The sequence below is a fragment of the Struthio camelus genome, chromosome 3 (genome assembly GCF_040807025.1).
Source record: "Struthio camelus isolate bStrCam1 chromosome 3, bStrCam1.hap1, whole genome shotgun sequence".
In the NCBI taxonomy this organism is placed as follows: Eukaryota; Metazoa; Chordata; class Aves; order Struthioniformes; family Struthionidae; genus Struthio; species Struthio camelus.
In genome coordinates this window covers 18,829,844-18,846,863 of record NC_090944.1, presented here as the reverse complement: position 1 = coordinate 18,846,863, position 17,020 = coordinate 18,829,844, and the positions used below count along the sequence as shown (strand labels likewise).

Genomic DNA, 17,020 nt, shown 5'->3' with positions numbered 1-17,020 from the left:
TTATGGGCTTTGTGTCACGGCACTTGTTTAACATCATCTTTACACATATTATATTTTCTGCACTACTAGTGAGCTGACACATTTCATCATGACAGCTAGTATATTTCATTAACAGAGCGCACTGTTAAAGCACACACTGAGGAGCAGATTTTGCAAACATTATGGAGAAGAAGCACCAATGTTCAGCCGAAGCATGAAAAAAGAGACCTGAGTGGCAGGAAGGGTTGTAAGTTGCCCTCAATATCAACAAATAGAAGTTTGAGACAGCATGCTGTGCTTTAGAAAGCAGCCAATGCCCAGACCTAAACAGCAGAGGGAAATGAAATGAAAGACCAAATCACAGGACATAGAGCATCAATACACAGTAAATTTTGAAAAACCTGAGAATTGAGGGTTTTGCTGTGTCTCTGGAGTCTAATGATGTCTCCAAGGGATGAAGTAAAAGGAAATGAGCAAGAGAAAGGTAAGAATTTTAGAATGTCTACTGAGGAGATAAATGGGGAGACTAGAGAACAGAAATCTGAAAAAGCAGCTACAAAGGTGGAAGAAAACCAAGAGAAGAGCCATGGAAGACAAGGAGGAGTGTGAGTCAAAATAGGCTAACAAAAGCAGCAAAAAATTGAAGGAAAAATGGAGTTTAGATATCAAGACTTTCCCAAGGAAAGAGCTTGGAAGAACTGGTTGTTTAAAGAGCAGAAGAGGGCAGGGAAAGATTCTGCATCATACCTCTTATGTCTTATGTCAGGGTAATCAGGAGTGTATTTAGAAAGGAGCCTATGATGTAGAAGTTGTAACCAAGCTATTTGAGGAGTTAAGTCAAGAGGTAAATGGAAAAGTAGCAACAAATGATAGACTAAGGGTAGACTATAGAGAAGGTCTAAGATGTAGATGGAGTTTGAACAAATCCAGGATGAGTCAGGAGAAGGTTATGTAATAGCAAGTGCGAGAACAAAAGAAATTGGTAGCCATATAGACAGAGGCTCAGGGAAGGCAGAGGAGGTGGAATTACAGAGTGGTGTTAGGATTCATCTGAGCAAAAGTGCATACTTCAAGGACATAACCAGTCTCGTCCTAGTGCAAACATTTAAAAGTAGGTACGATGAATCATACACTAAAAATGTCAGTTTCCCTCCATTAACTATAAAAGTAGAAGTCCAGATGTAAGCATTGTCAATATTTAAACTTATTGGTTTAGGAGAGAGGGGAGAAGAAGAGAGTACCTGAAGGGAAAGGTGGAAAGAGTCAGAACATGAGATGAAAGAAGGTGTCGAGGGGAAGCAGGATGTAGAAGAGATCTTAAGACTTCTGTAAGACTTCTGCCAGGCAGAAAAAAAGGGCTGCAATCAATATCCAAGGTCCCAGTCAAAGATGTTTTTACTTTCAACAGGTACAGCTCCCTCCCTAGAAACCTAGGAAATGACAGGCTCTCGCAGCTGTAGGTAGACCCAACTTGTTCTGTTCATGCTGACACCAGAATCATCAGTGGGCAGATGGGTAGTGAAGAGACATGCATCCTGGCCAGACATAAACTATTTTTGCTTCAGGTGCACCTGGATACAGGTCTAGCAGAGAGACTAAATGGCTTAAAGACAGCCTCAAGTGAACATGATTAAAGTACTTCTAGAATCGAACTTAAAAGTCACCATTTAGGTTATGAGCTGGAACACATGGATTCACTGCTCAGGTCTTTGCTAGTCCTGGAATCTCTGCATCTGGTCAACATGACCTAAACTGCACCATCTGGATAGTTGAGAATGAGCAATGCTTCTCCACTCATAAACAACAATTTTAAACAAACAGAACTTTCTTGGGGGAATAGGCCAAAGAAGAGGAACATAACACTAACTTGGAAAAGCTAAATAATTACCAGTTGAAAAGGCTCTCCTCTTCCAGGATGCTCTGGCAACAGCGCTCAGCCTTTCCTTCTCCTCTAGCTAGGGCTGGCTGCTGAGGAAGTCATTACTATATCTTCCTTGTTATACCACTACCAGCTCAATGTCCAGGCTTGGAGGCATTCAGGGACATGGAATTTCCAGGGCTTTTACTACTGAGTCTAGCTGAAATCACCGGTCAGGAAACACAAACAAGGACCAAGAAAAAAGAGCAGCTACAGTTCCTGCCATCGCTGAGCTGCCAAGAGTTTTGCAGCCCTCCAGAGTGGGGTGGAGCTCAGTAAGACTAATCAGGAATAAAAACAGACAGCAATGTGGTTTGCCAATGAGTAAAAGTCCCCCTACACTGATTTCATAGGGAGGTACATATCCGAGCTCCTGAATTAGACTCATTTAGGCCCAGCCTCATGTCAGTTCTTCTCCCCTTTAACTGACAGTTCTGCAGCATCTCTGCAATGCGAATGGAAACCTATAGCCCGTGGTGACACTTCCACCAATTCCTCTCCAATACAGGGAACATCCTGGAAATGCCTTCTTCCTTCTCATCCTCCTTCTGCTCTGTGCCTTTTCTGGGAGTCCCTTATCCTCCCGTTACAGGGTCTCTCAGTCAGACATTTTGAAATGTTGCATTCAAATGCAACATCAAAAAAAATCGTGCTTGAAGACAAAAAGTTCCAGATTGTTATGTAAGAGATATGTAAATGAGGCTTTAGCTATCCAACTAACATTTCACTTTTCCAAAAGATGTTGGTAGATTGCTCCTTTCTTTGGGGGCATTCTTGCTTATTTGGATGTTCTGGTGGAGGAACTGCTTTTCACCCTCCCAGCAGCTGCTAGCAATGCCATTCCCACTCATTTCTGGTTTCAAGCTGCCACACGCATAGGGCAAAGCAGGGAAGTGTCACGATTAGTGAACGAATAGAAAGAAGGAACATGGCAATGCTTAACAAAGAGCAAGCAGCGAGGCATGAAGGAAGCAACTGAAATGACTGTTGTTGTCCATCAGTAACTTCAGTAAATGTTGCAGGCAGCACAAAAAGTAGACTTCATTTCCTTGCTCCACCAGATGCCACAGCACAGGTGGCACATGCAATGGCCCGTCCTTGATGGATACTCAAACAAGCCCTAAGATTACATGTAGATGCTGCAGGTGGTAGACTGGATTCTAATGGGAGCTGTAAATAAATACATTTGCTGGACCTCGGGGCTCAGGATTCGTCAGTTGTGATATAAAATGGTTTGCAACCATAAGCAGAGAGCATGAGCCTTTAGAGAGGAGGCAGGTAAGCTAGGTGAAAAGTAAGGACTCCTGCAACAGCCTAGATGTCACTGGAGCAGCTAGGATCGTGACCTTGGCAGGCAGCGGTCCTGTCCCCAGGTGCTGCAAGCTGGGCTCGCGCTGACGTCAGTGGAAGTTCAAGGCACTTAACACCTCCACGGCCTGGGCCAGGAGAACAACTTCCAGAAGGAAACTATCTTGAAAAAAAATCATGTGCTGTTAAACGTAGCACGGATACAAAAGGGCAGAGCAGTGCATGTTGCAAAACGTATCTTCCTTAGCGCACAGTATCCGCAAGCTGCAAGCTTTTTCAGTCTTGGCTCTCTCTTCCCACTGTCTTATCTGTTATGATGTTGGCACAGAGCTGAGTCCGGCGGGACCGTAGAGCTGGAACAAAACAGTAAATGTTCTCCAGGTTTTCTTTTCTTACAGAATTCCCTAACTCCCAACCTACTTAAGGGGGAGCCATGAGCTAAAGTAAAATTATAGTTTTGTCTTCTTCTCAAGCCAGATATCTCCAGAGGGAATTCTGCTTGCATTGTACTTTTTCTCCAGGACTACTACCACCACTACAGCACCTTGCATGGAAAACAGATTCTTTCTGCTCCCTGTTGAAGGTTTCAATTAACAAAGGTAGATTAAATGAACAGCTTTTAGTCAATTCAATTTTGCTGTTCTTTACCAGTACTTCAATGCACTGGAATTTCATATTTAATCTTTTATAGCCAGTCTGAACATTTATATAATGTTATAAAGTCTGCAGCTGTTATATGTGATCTGGCAAAGAAAGGACAGAGTATGTTTACCAAAAAAAAAAAAAAAACAAAAAACCTATATCCACTTATTTATTTTTAGAAATGCAAAGATTCCAATTAAAATAAAGTTTAATCAAATAAAAATCTTGAATGAGACTGTCTCATTTTAAACTTCTGTGGCTCCCTTTGAGTTATCTCAAAGATGATTTGAAACATTTTTAGCAGAAAAACTATGAAAGTATTGCTTTCTGTACAAGACAACAAGAAGTTTAAAGAATTCTATGGCTTTCAGTGGGTCTTCTTTTCTGTTCTCTGTTGTGTTTGAATGCCTCAGATGCCTCCACTCTGGAAGCCAAGGGCAAAGCAATTCTATCTTCTTAATTTAGGAAAGAGGATTTAAATACACACACATATATGTATGTATCTATGCAATAGATACCATATCCTACCACAGATGCCTAATCCTACATATCTATATATATCTTTATTAATACAGATATAGATAAATTATTATATAGGTGAGATAGATAGACAGACAGAGAGACAGATAGATAGATTGATGGATAATGCAGGATATGGCACGCATTGCAGCTCAAAGCTATCGCTGGTATTGAGAAGTGATACTGAATGGACTTCCAGAGCTGGATACTTTTCTGTTATGTGTTATCATTGCATTCACTATCTACTTCTTGTTTGTTTATTCAGTTTTCATTACAAGAAAATCCCAATAGATCCTCCCTTCTCCTTTACTATAGCGATAATGGCCAGAATTTAAAAAAAAAAAAAAAAAAAAAAGAACAGCTATATTTCTCATCTACAGCCTGACCTTACTCAGTGTTATTAGAGGTCAAAGATACTCAGTATGATATGGAGTTGCTCCCCTATGGCATACATGTAAAAACCCCAGGACAAGATCTCTGGATCCAGCACAGAAACTGAGACATGGGTATGTGACTTAAGGCTACACCTCTGGTCCTGCAAAAAATATTCCAACAGGGCAAGAAATAAAACAGCCCTAACATCTGCTCTGCATCAACCAAAACAGTTGACTCAGTGAGGGCCTACCCAGCTTGCCATTACAAGAGCACAGGACAGCTCTGGCCTCCTTCTGCCCTTTGGAAATACTCTGTCAGGACAGGAGAGCTGGGAAGAGGTGGCCTCCGCTGTGCTGGCTGACAAAGAATGTACTACTTTGGGAATCTCTCCAGCCTCCATTCCCTTCAGATCCCTGGAAAAGGACACAGAGATAGAGCAAAGAACAGGACAAAAGAATCAGAAGTAGTCTGTGAACAGAGTGTTTAGGATAGCAGAAAATAAAATCTGATCTCCAGTGTCAGAAATACTGGCAAAGTTTCTTTGTGGATATTCACTGCTGCCTGGACAATATTCACAGGAGTAATCTAGAGGAGAGAGGGAGTATTCCAGCGCAGGCAGTAGGGTATTTCATAATTCTTTATTTAATTAGAGCATTGTAGCTTGAGTCTGATCTCATGGGAAGCACAATGAAGGACTCAATGGCAGCAAGGATCACGCTGCATCCCTTATCTGCTTATGTCCAGATTTCTTCTACATCTGAGTTATTTGTAACAGTGCTCAAATTTTTCCAAAAAAAAAAAAATTGTTGAGCATGTAGGGAAATAAGAAGGGGGTCAGCTGTACTTAGCTTGACCTTTTTTCTCCCATAAACTAGCACTTGTGTATTTGGGAACAATGAACTAAATATGGACTTCACTCAAACAAAGACAGAGTCAAGGTTAAGGGGGAGGCTTTTGCTGTGTTATGCAATGTTCTGGGATAGACTGTTGTTGGTCCTCGCTGTGCAGATGTAGCCATGGCTGATTATCCCTACTCCCAAACCTCTTTACTCACCCGCGCTGTTTGGTTTCCAAGAGAATGATTCTCCAGTGACTGATTTATTTCTGCAGAAATGCATATGTAAAACTAACTTATTTTACAACTGTTCTACATTCAGCATCACGCATCCCCTACCCTTAGCAACAGGCAAAAAAAAAAAAAAAAAAACAGGGTTTACAGAGGATATAGTATTCCACTTTAGGGTTTTTTGAGTTTTGTTTTTTTTTTTAAATATTGTGTATAGTGTAAAGAGTTTATGTCTTGTAATAATAATTCCGTGGACATGAGGATAGAATCCAGAATGAAAGTTATGGAAGGAAAATTAGCAGTGGGACGTCCCCTAATGTCACTGAAATGAAAACAGAAAAGTAAGTTTTATAATGAAATAGCCTGAGTTTCTGTAGTACTTATAAAATTCTACACTAAATTCTAAACTTGGTATAGTGCCCTAATTCGTGCTATAGGCACCAAGCAACTTGCTCTAGAGTAATGTAAAAAAAAAACTATTAGCACAGATTACATGATAGATGTAAGGGGGTAGAGGAAGGGAAAGAAGTGGATCGGGCAAAAGTTAGATGAAAAAAAAAAATCATACTTTATGAAAAAAAAGACAGCCATACATTTTCTCCTATCTGGATAAAGTGGCAGCTCTGTGTTTCGTATACAGTAAATTGAGTAGTTCCCAAAGTAATGAAAAGCTGGTGCCAGAAGTGTTCTGTATTTTCAAAAAGTTGCTTGAGAAGAATACATTTAAAATACTCCTTGAAGCTTTCTAACATAAATTCACATTGCAAAGACATCACAAAAAACAGTATGCTAAAATGCAGGACTTGGATATTAGTTGAGAAGCTCATTTAGGAAAGAGCAGAATTAAAAAAGGGAGCAACTGCTTTGTACACGAATAGCACATAGACGTATTTGCTCTGAAATTCAGGAGAAGGCAAGCAGCAAATGCGTATTTTTCTGTCTTGTGTATTTTTCAGTGAAAAGACAGCAGTATACTTTAAAATATCTAAGAAGAAGGAAGATGTAAACGAGACTTTTTGATAGCAAACATCAGAAACATCCAAAGAACAAGATCTTCTGGAGAACAGTGATTTAATTTGATTAACTATCAGTTAAGATGGGGACAGGCAGGATGCAGACCATTCAGTAAATTCTCAGCATTGGTGGTGACAACTGATTGCTTCAGGAAGCAGAAGATGGTAGATAAAGAGAGGTAATTTTAGGTTATGACTAAGCAAGAAGATCAGTCAGGATTCATGAGATTTTCAACTTCAAGAAAAAGAATAAGGATCGTGGAATACAAAGAACACAAAGCACTGGAAGACCTTTCGAGGAAAATGAACCGAAAAACAGAGAAAAGAAAGTGAGAGTTTTCTGAATGAGATCGTGTGAAAGGCCCAGCTCTGTCAGGAACTCCTGAGGGATCTGAAATTCAGAAAGGATTCCTGCAAAAACTGAGATCCAGGACAAGTAACTAAGGATGGGAACAAAAAAACACATGGATAAAATCAGAAAGGCTATGGTAAGAATATGGCATATAGGAAATAAGAACAAAATCAAGCTATACATTAGAAATCAGATGAAGACAGAGGTCTACTACTTACCAGGAAGGAGAACCACAGAGAAGGCAGAATAAGTCTAAGTCTTAGTTGTTTCACTGTTCAGAGGAATTTGTAATTGTGTCACCATAAATCAGATACTTAGCATGAACAATTTTTTTAAAAAGGAGAGGTCAGAAAAGGAAAAGAATATATTTAAAAAGTAAAACAAGTTGCATGCCATCCAGTTATCAAGTTTGTGGCTTAGAAACTAGATAGAGCAACCTCTGAACCAGTGGCAATTTTTGAGAACTCTTGGATGAATGCATGAATCTCAAAAGAGTCAATCCCTCCTTCTTTAAGAGCAGGAGTTAGAAGACCAATGAACCTAATTTTCATTCCCAAAATAATTTAAATACATAGAAAAAAATATATATGGTATTAAAAGAAGAATTCAGTAGGTGTATCCAAATGAAATCTTATCAAACCCATCAAATTTCCTCTTCTGACATAATTGCTAGCCTCAATAATCCCTGCAGAAATAATCCCTGCAAAGTATCCTGACACAGCACAGCCTTATAAACAAACTTGGGTTGTAGAATTTAGGTTAAAACCTCATAAGATGTTATGCAGCTACTTGAAAACCCTACTCAGCATAGCTATCAATAAATGAGGCTACTTAAAGACAGTTACTATAAAGAGGATTTTTATATCATATGTGAATGACACCCGGGTGAAAAGGTTGACAAGCACTTGGACTACAAGCTCAGAACTCAACGTGATCTTGAGTGAAGACATTTTCCAAAATCAATACAAAGAAATTCTTCAAAAGACAAGCTGAGATAGTTCATGCAAAATCCAGGCACCCCAAGTTTCGACATCTCAGTCATTGGGGGTAAATTGCCCTCTAAAGACACCTTTGTCACTACTTTGCAAAGAGATAAATCCCAGGGAGCTATCTAGACAAAATGCTTAGCTTTTGGGTGTCTGTTGTGAGGTGAGATAGACTCCAGCTGAGAAGAAATGAAATGCACAGATACAAAGTGAGGAATATATGTGGCTGGGCAACAGTTCAGCAGCAAAGATCTCAGAATTACTGTAGATAACAAGCGCAGGATGAGTCGAAATTGGTATTTGGGGGAAGAAACAGTTCTTATTCTAGGCTATACTAAGAGGAGTGTTCTGTAAAAGACACGCTGTACTTATTCAGCCCTTCTCAGAATTAACAAGGTCTCATCTTAAATAGTATTTTGGAGGGACAGTAGAAAGAATTCAGAAGGGAGAACTTCAAAAAACACCACATGTTGATATTTTCTTCAACCTTACAGCTGTATACTACTTTAGCACAAAAACCGTCGGTCAGCTGCATGATTCACTTAATAAAATATCACTGGATATTAAAGTGTTCTAGTAAAACAATTTATGTAGCATAGAATATTGGTGTTTGAACTGTGGAAACTAGTTGCAGAGAGACAACTTTGGCTTCCCTACACAGGAAAATTTCCTCCAAAGGCTATATTTCCCCTACTTGAAAACTATCTGGCTGGCTCCACATCTGATTTCTCCAGCTCAGGGAGAAGTCTATGCATGCAGATGTTGTAGATAGATAGATCAAATTTTTGGTTTGTACCCTCATGAAAGAGGGAAAGGCTCTCAGGCTGCTGCTCTCCAGATTTGCCAGATTGGCACCTTTTGTGATCATTACATTTGCATTAAAATTGCCATTGGAAATTATTTATGCGGAGCATGAATTCTGGGGGAAAAAACAGAACTCCAGGGATGCTCAAAGGTGTATCAACACATGCTCATGGCAATAATGGAGTACCTTGTAGCTGATTTCTTGGTAGGGTCAGCCTAAGGTCAGGGATACGCTCTGCCCAAAATTCTCCATACATCCTGCTAGGAAAGAAGGAACAAACTATTTAAACAAGGTAAGACTTTTCCTACAAATAGAGTTTTACCTACAAATAGAGTTCAGCATCTGGACTAATGCTTGTCCTGGAAAAATCAGAGAGAAAAGCAGCAAATGGGATGAGTATGATACCTGCTGCTGATGATATTACATATGTTATCTTGAAGAGCAGGTGAGGGAATATTAATTGCCTTGACCCGTAAAAATGTTGAAAACCTTCAGATCTGAAATATTGGAATCAGGTGGGAATCTGACCAGAAGTTGTTGTGTTTTGGGGTGGTTTGGAATTTTCCAATAAGCGTTTCAGAATTTTGCAGTCAAAGGGAAGAAACTTAGAAGCCCCTCTCTCAGCACAACGATGGCAGTCATTCCCTCTATGAAGCACAACCAGGATGCATAGCACTGTAATTTTGAATTATTCACTAGCTGTCTCATAAAAGCTGCAAGGAAAACACATTGTGCCAGCTCATCAGCTGGTATAAATCAATACAAATTCCATGTTTTCCATACGAAGCCCACTAAAATTTATGTAGTTGACATTTTCTCAGTTCAGATTTGTTTATTTTATAGAGCCAAAAGAGGGGCTAAATGAAACATTTGTACTGTATGTAAAGCCAGAGAAGAAGTGTGCCTTTTGGGAGGCAAGGGGAAGGTGGGGGGGTCCAATCTCTCCTTTAGCTCCTCTCTTTCTTACCAGTGCTTAGCACACCATGGAGAACAATGGGAACGGCACCACAGAGCTACTCGTGCTTCCCTGGCAAAAGGTGCTGTGAAATTCCTGGCCTCTCACCTTCCCTTGACTCTCGCAGGCATGGGGCGTGCTTTGCCTTTCAAACGAGGTCCTTATATTTCAACGTACTAGTTTTCAAAATATATATTTTTTCCCCTATTAACAAAGGAAATAAATAGGTGTATTCACAAATATGATGTGTTCTTCTTCCTAAAATCCTGTTAGTTGAACATTGCTCCAAGATCCAAACTTAATAGACTAGAAGATGTGTAAAGATGATAAAACAACTAAGCTCTGATTTGCCAAGGCATTCAGTCACATGCTAGCCTTAAAATGTATGAAATGACTGTACTTTTTACATTTGCAAATATAAACGCATGCGTTTGAAATACAGAGGTTATAATAGAGAATTTACACAAAACTGTTGCAATGACTATTCATAGCTGTTAGATACATAACAGAGTTTAATCTTCATGTAAACTTGAAACAGCTCTCCCCACTTAAACAGAATGACTCTCGTTTTACACTATGGTTAATTAACTTCTTAAAACCAATATATAAAATTAGCAGCCCCTTAGCTGATATAAATCAGTTTCCCATACATCAGTCTCCATCCCACGAAGCCTCTTTAGCTAGGCTGAACTTTCTACTAGAAGATAAGCTGTTATATATTTGAATAATCACACTGTATAGTTTTCTATAAGCAAATAATATCAATGTAATACTTGTCAAAGATGCAAGAATGTAAGTTAAATATTTTATAAAACATCTTTTTTTTTTTAATGCTGGCCTTCAAACTCTTCAGGCATTTAAACAGAACATCCAATCACACCAAAGGAAAAAAAAAAATAGTTAACATTTACTTTTAATTGCCACAAACTCATACAGCATGAATTTTCAGTCTTATGGGACGATTTTTCAGCAGAAATTTCTTTTTAACTAATGGCTAATAACAATGATTTTTGCAGAGCTCTCAATAGCAACATATTTTCTAGCCTGAGTAGATAAATTAGATGGCAAGAAAAGAATTAAGGAAAATTGGATATATGGATGACAAATATAAAGGTTGGTAGGTTTGGTTCTTTTCTGTGCTGTTTTCTAGAAAAGTATCTTTCTCTCCCTAGGATGTAGGAGCTGCAGTTGTTACACATATTTCTGTGCAAATTATTCTGCTTTACCATATAAATATGCAATCATCATTTCAGAACAGTGACACATGCACAAGAGGGCATATAACCAGATATTGTCTGGCCAGAAAATGCATGAAGGATCCAGGGTGGAAACTGAGCCCTGATTTTTGACAGAAGAAGGGAAGCTTGACTCTGTGGAAGTGGTCAGTACCACACCGACAAAAATACACCTTGAAATCAACCACCCTATCTAACCTGGGTTGGACTTTTTGTTTGTTTTTTCTCATTTAGAATATCAACCTGAAATCAAATATCAAAATGGATATATCCAAATTAGGACAAACTACTAAATGTAAGCTGAAAAAAAGGTGCATTTTGGTTACACTTACATCAGTGTCAAGTCCTGGAAAATGACGATAGATACACAGTTCAGTCATACAGAGATTCACGGACTTTCCTCACTCTTTCTTCATCATGGTGCACTCAAACCGTATCTTCCAGCAATGCACCCAATTTTAACTAATGATAAAAAGCTAATTTTAACATGATGAGAGCTGAAGTATCCATCTTTGCCCTTGGTCTCTCCCTTACGTTTCGATACACGTTTCCATACTCCCTATATCCTGAGGTCAATGGAGCTAAAATGTTTAAACCTTTTGAGAGCCTGGCCCCTCATTCTGAATATTTTAAGGAGAGTTTGTTCATCTTTTATTGACGTGTGACTTGACACAGGTAATCAAGTGGGAATAGCACAGCTCACCTCCTCAGTCTATGCTCTGCCACACATTGCATCAACTGTTTATGAGTGAAGAAGCCATATACTGAGAATCATAATCATAACTGAGATCAGTAAATTGACTATGCAAAGGAAAATAAAGTTCAAGAGCCTTAGAGACACTGGTAAATATTTCCCCACCCACCCCAGCTTGCTCATTGCTGAAAATCCATGAGAACTGTTTAACTGGAATTCTTTGGTTTGAAGCCTGATTGAATCTTGGACAAGATGCTGCACAAAAGGCATTTTCTTCCAGCAAACTACCAATCATACTAACAGTTGTTGATTTCAGATTTATCACTCTTCTTAAAAAGTGAAAGTCTCTCTCCTTACAGCTTCCAAGACTAAGAAAATCTGCCAGAGGTAAGAAATATAGTGAAGATAATTAAGACTGAAGGAATTTGATTTTATTTTTAATGAATGTTGATTATGCATATTTATGCTTATTTCCCTATATTTCTTCCCATTTTATTGATGCAAATCTTTCCACTAGCAGCAGAAAGTGATCTTGTATTTTAATTGTTCTTTTTTCTTACTAGATTGGCTACACAAGTCACGATTCATAACAGATTTATAAATAAAATATGATTTTATAACATTCGGTTCTGATAGCTTGCCAGATAAGACTTCAAGTAAGGATACCAGTTGTCTACAAGTGCTACGTTTCATATGTTTTCAACTATCCCTCTGTAAAATTTCTCTTATTAATAATGGCATTTTTAAATTGATTTTAGATGGAAAGAAAAAAGTAAATGATCATTTACAATTGCAAGTTCAAATATAATTTTCACAATCTTTTAAAACTCAGAGATTAATAAAATTGATTATATCCTGGCTGATTCCTAAGTCCAAATTAGAGGAGTTTATCTATAAAGTTAAAACACAGAATTAGATGATCAGATTTCATCAAGCATGAATTGGTACAACCCATTAAAATGTTAGACTGTAAAGTTTTCCCTTCGGCTTGAAAGAATCTTTCATTCCAGTTAAAGCTGGTGGAAATTCCTATTACTTTCTGTGTGGAGAGATGGACAGTGCCGTTTCCAAGTGTGATTTTGTTTTTTCACCAGAAAAATACGTGTCTGCTAGGCACTGAACTGAAATCGATTTTTTTGTATCCTTTATCAAACTATCATGAGATTTAACTTATTTTGGGGTGTGTCCCATTTAAAAGCAGTTGAAAGTGTCAAGGCAATGTTTTCTAAAATAGAATCTCAAAAACGACCTCTGAAGCCCAGCCCTCATTTGGCCACTCGGAGATGAGTCCTGCTATTATGAAATGCTAAGGGCTCTTCAGCTCCCTCCTGTTTTCATAAACAGCAACTGCTAAGTTTTTTGTTAAGTAAACCTCATGAAAGGCCACCTTCAAAAAGCACAGCTATTAAAAAGGATAAAAGAAATCATCTGAGCCTTCTGATTCTCACAAAAATGCCTGACTCCTCAAAACAGAGAAGTGGTAGAGACTCTCTAAAACCTGACTATTAGCTTATTAGTATTACTTTACCTGGAAGTCACTTAGATACTAAAATGATGGTTACATCACCTTAACCAAGACGTAATGCAGGTCTTTGACTGACCTGAAGTGACCAAATCCCAAGATAATAGCTTCTCAGAGCTGCAATTTGGGTTATTTTACTTTGTTTACAGATGGTAGCATTTCAGTAAGATTTTCCAAAGGGAAAAGAGCTATTTTAGCATGCAAAGTGCTTTGGGCTAGGCTCGTAATTACCTCATCCAACACAGATACAAAAGCAGCTATGATGAGAGGTTTCACAATGTTCCTTGCACACAAACATTTCTCCTTTTTAGCTGTCATAATCTGGATTTTTGTGAAGTCACCTGTAGCCCAAATCTCTCAGAAGTTCCCTTTCCTCTCTTGCAAATGGGTTTATTTTACCAGATTTTCACAGGGCATCAAGCTCAGTTTTGTGCAATTGTGTGACCCTGTAGATCTCCAGGGTCACTGCTCACCTAAACAGACTTCCTCTTCAACATGTGAAAATCACTGCCTTCAGGTTGGCACTGAAAGGTCCTTGAGTTAAAAAAGGGAGCAGGAGGATGTGAGTATCTCCTGCAACCATGAGCTGTGTAAAGCAGTGTATTTCTTTCTAACTGCATTACTACTTACGTGCTAAAGTACTGTGAGACACAGCCAAGCCCAGGAGAGGAATGAATTTCTCTCTCCAACAAGTGGTAAAATCAGCCTGGGATTCACAGTATATAATGAAAGGAGATGGAGCCAATTCTAACCTTTGAGCACACATATGCAGGGGGCCCAACCAAGGTACGTCTCCTACCAGTATATGAATCAGTTTTGCTCCTACCTCATGAACCTCCCGTTTGCAGGATTGCCTGGAAGGGGAAAGAGTTCTTTGTCTCTTCTTCCTCTCTAAAGTATCTAGAAAGGAGCAATGATAATCACACTTTAAGCTTTTACAAGTAACTCATCTGACTGTTGGACCTTTCTGTACAAAAATGAGCTCTCTGTATAGAAAAAGGAAATAAAATCCCCAATGTTTTCTAATCACTTGCAGCAACTAAAAATTGAAGACCATTATAAACATCAGGCTTGGCAGCATGCTAAAATTTTTTTCCCCCTCTAATATTGCTGATGCTGGAGGGCTGATCCATTGGCTTCTATTTTGGGAGGTGAAAGAAGGTAGTCACTGGAGCACTATTAAAAACACAATTTCTTCAAGACATTTGCATCGCTTAAATAGGTCATAAACAAAGGGAGAAGCAGTATGTACTGCGCTATTAGGGTAAACAAAAATAGCAACCCACAGGTAATTATGAAACAGATTGACTCTGGCAGGTGGGGTTCTAGTAGTCTGGTTTTGATTTTCAAACAAGGGATTAGAGCCAAACTATAGACCTGCCATGATAAATTAAATATATTCCCATACTTACGTGGCTTGTTTCTTTTCATTCCTACTTTCATTTTACATTAGCAGCACTTGGTGCTCTGATTTAAAAGCAAGTCTTCTCATTTCTTAATCACATCTGAGCCCAGAGTTTGGTTTGTGGCGGAGCTATGGACACTGCACACAACCGACATGAGGCCATCCTGCTAGTCCGTACCTGCGCAGCTTCGATCCTGGTACCTTGCACCTGTACTCCATTCACTGAACAAGGAGAAGATACTCTTAGGCTTTTGAAAGGAAATGGCTTATCAATGAAATGATGAGTCCCACGAGCAAAAACTACATTTTAAAAAAAAACATAATACAAATAATGTGATGGGACCAAGGAGCAGTCCCACTCTAGGGAATTGAGCATGGAGGGTCAAAGAGGAAGGTCAGAGCAAGTTTGTAGGATGCGCTTAAAGCTGAGGAACGTCTCTGATTTTAATTTCTACTTCAGTTTTGAACACAAGCTGTCATGTCTCTTTCAGGGATGTTTTCAGCAGTGAGGTAGACATTAAAGGACTCTGGCTTTGGGCACTGCAGAGTAGTGACTGCTGACCACACGCACACCTCTGAAGCAGCCTGCCTGTGAGGAATGAGGGTGCCAACAGCTCAAGACCACTTGCAGCACAGTTTTGTGTTTGTTTATGCACTCTACCCGCTGCCAGGAATTCATTCTGCTTGCAGGGCTAGTAATGTTACTACCTCTGCCTGATTTCGAATACTGCTACGGCAGGTATAACTGCTTATGCTGTGGTGACAACTCAGCTTACAGAGTAGACATGACGGCCCTAAACTCCAGAGGGCTAGAGACATATCTGAACACAGGACTTAAACACTCTGTGTACGGCTGCACCCTTGAAAGTTTGACTGGCCTGCTGGTGACATTTGTTGTCCATTAAGTTAGCTGCGAGCAACAGTCTAACCTTGGGGTACATGGTGAAAATCAGTGACCTTGGACAAAACAGTAGCGCTGAGAACAAATTCAAGCTACTCAGGTAGCAAATATCCTATGCCAAAAGATTAGGAGAAGGAAAAGAGATCAAGAACGATTTACCCTCAAAACAGACAACCGACGTTATGATCACTGTGCGGAAATGCCTGTCGTAACTCAGTGTACATCTATTTTGATTCCTTTTGCTTAGACCAAAATCCATTAACAAGACCCAAGAGGTTAAAAACTGAGAAATGACAGAAGTGAATTACTATTACCAGTTTTCAGTAGTAGAACAATAAAAAATGCAGAAATTGTTTTTTTTTCCTTTTTAATTTAGATTTTACTGCAGTTTCAGCGTTTAATGGATAAACTAAGCTTCTGTGAAGACTTTGCCAAACATTTTGTTATATTTCTGCTTTCAGCGCTGTTCTTTTGGTTTGCAAGTATCAGAATTCCAAATTTGCATTTAAAAATACAATTGCATTTTTTTATTTAAACTTTGATTTGGAACAACATGTAGAAGAAACTCCTAATGCAGTCATCTTTGAACAAAGAATATCAGCTGAATTGCAGATTCAATGGCATACTGGGGTAAAATAAACATCTTTTGTTAGATTCTTTAAAGAAAGGAAAAATATACAGAAGCATCTGAGTGATTCGGTTTTGTTGTGCAAAGAACAGCAGAGGTCCCTGAGAGAACGCAGAAAGAGACCATCTTCCACAGCAAGCTTCAGCCTCTCAGAGACCCATATGGCCCTGCACAATGCTAAGCTCTTTGCATTTGAAAGGTGGCAGAACCTGGAAAAAGAAAATGTCATACCTGTAAAACTTGCTAACCTGCAGTAAGCATCAAATAATGCATCCTATAGGACTCCCGTTAGCTACCCACGAGCATCTGCATCAAAGACTCCTTACTCAAAAACCTTCGCTCCTACATCTTCTCTAGTGACTGCTGCACGAAAAAAAGTTCCTAGACCACCTCAATAGATTAGAGAGGTGTGCCAGACTGCCCATCATGCTGGGCAATATTGTCGCGGCCTTCCACAAACTTCCACCTTTCTGTTTATTTCTATCTACCATCCCTTGTGCAATAACTAGACTATAAACCCTCTGAGATATGCCATTTCTACCGCTGAGTGTTTCTACAGCATCTAGCACACTGGGTTGCCAATCCACAATTAGACCTCCTAGGTGACATGCTACAAATAAAGACTGTGGTCACAGAAGTCTTTCCACTAAAAATACACATCATGTTCCTACTGCATATGAAAAATGAGAGATAGAACTTATTAAATAAATGCCCAAA

At 39.1% G+C, this 17,020-nt stretch overlaps 1 long non-coding RNA gene across 50 annotated transcripts in view; it reads right to left on the bottom strand.

Annotated features, from left to right (window-relative positions):
- The window catches only part of LOC104149902 (uncharacterized), a 132,230-nt gene that overhangs the window by 79,211 nt on the left and 35,999 nt on the right, over positions 1–17,020 (bottom strand). For 28 of the 50 annotated variants that reach the window (XR_011139998.1, XR_011140009.1, XR_011139999.1 and 25 more), the window contains 4 exons: positions 14,782–14,996; positions 14,196–14,269; positions 9,931–10,122; positions 9,150–9,223 (listed from right to left, as the gene is read on the bottom strand). This is a non-coding gene — a long non-coding RNA (uncharacterized lncRNA). Of the gene's footprint in view, positions 1–9,149; positions 9,224–9,930; positions 10,123–11,485; positions 12,226–14,195; positions 14,270–14,781; positions 14,997–15,834; positions 15,959–17,020 lie in introns of all 50 variants that reach the window. The other 22 variants (XR_011140022.1, XR_011140031.1, XR_011140025.1 and 19 more) reach the window with 15 other exon arrangements.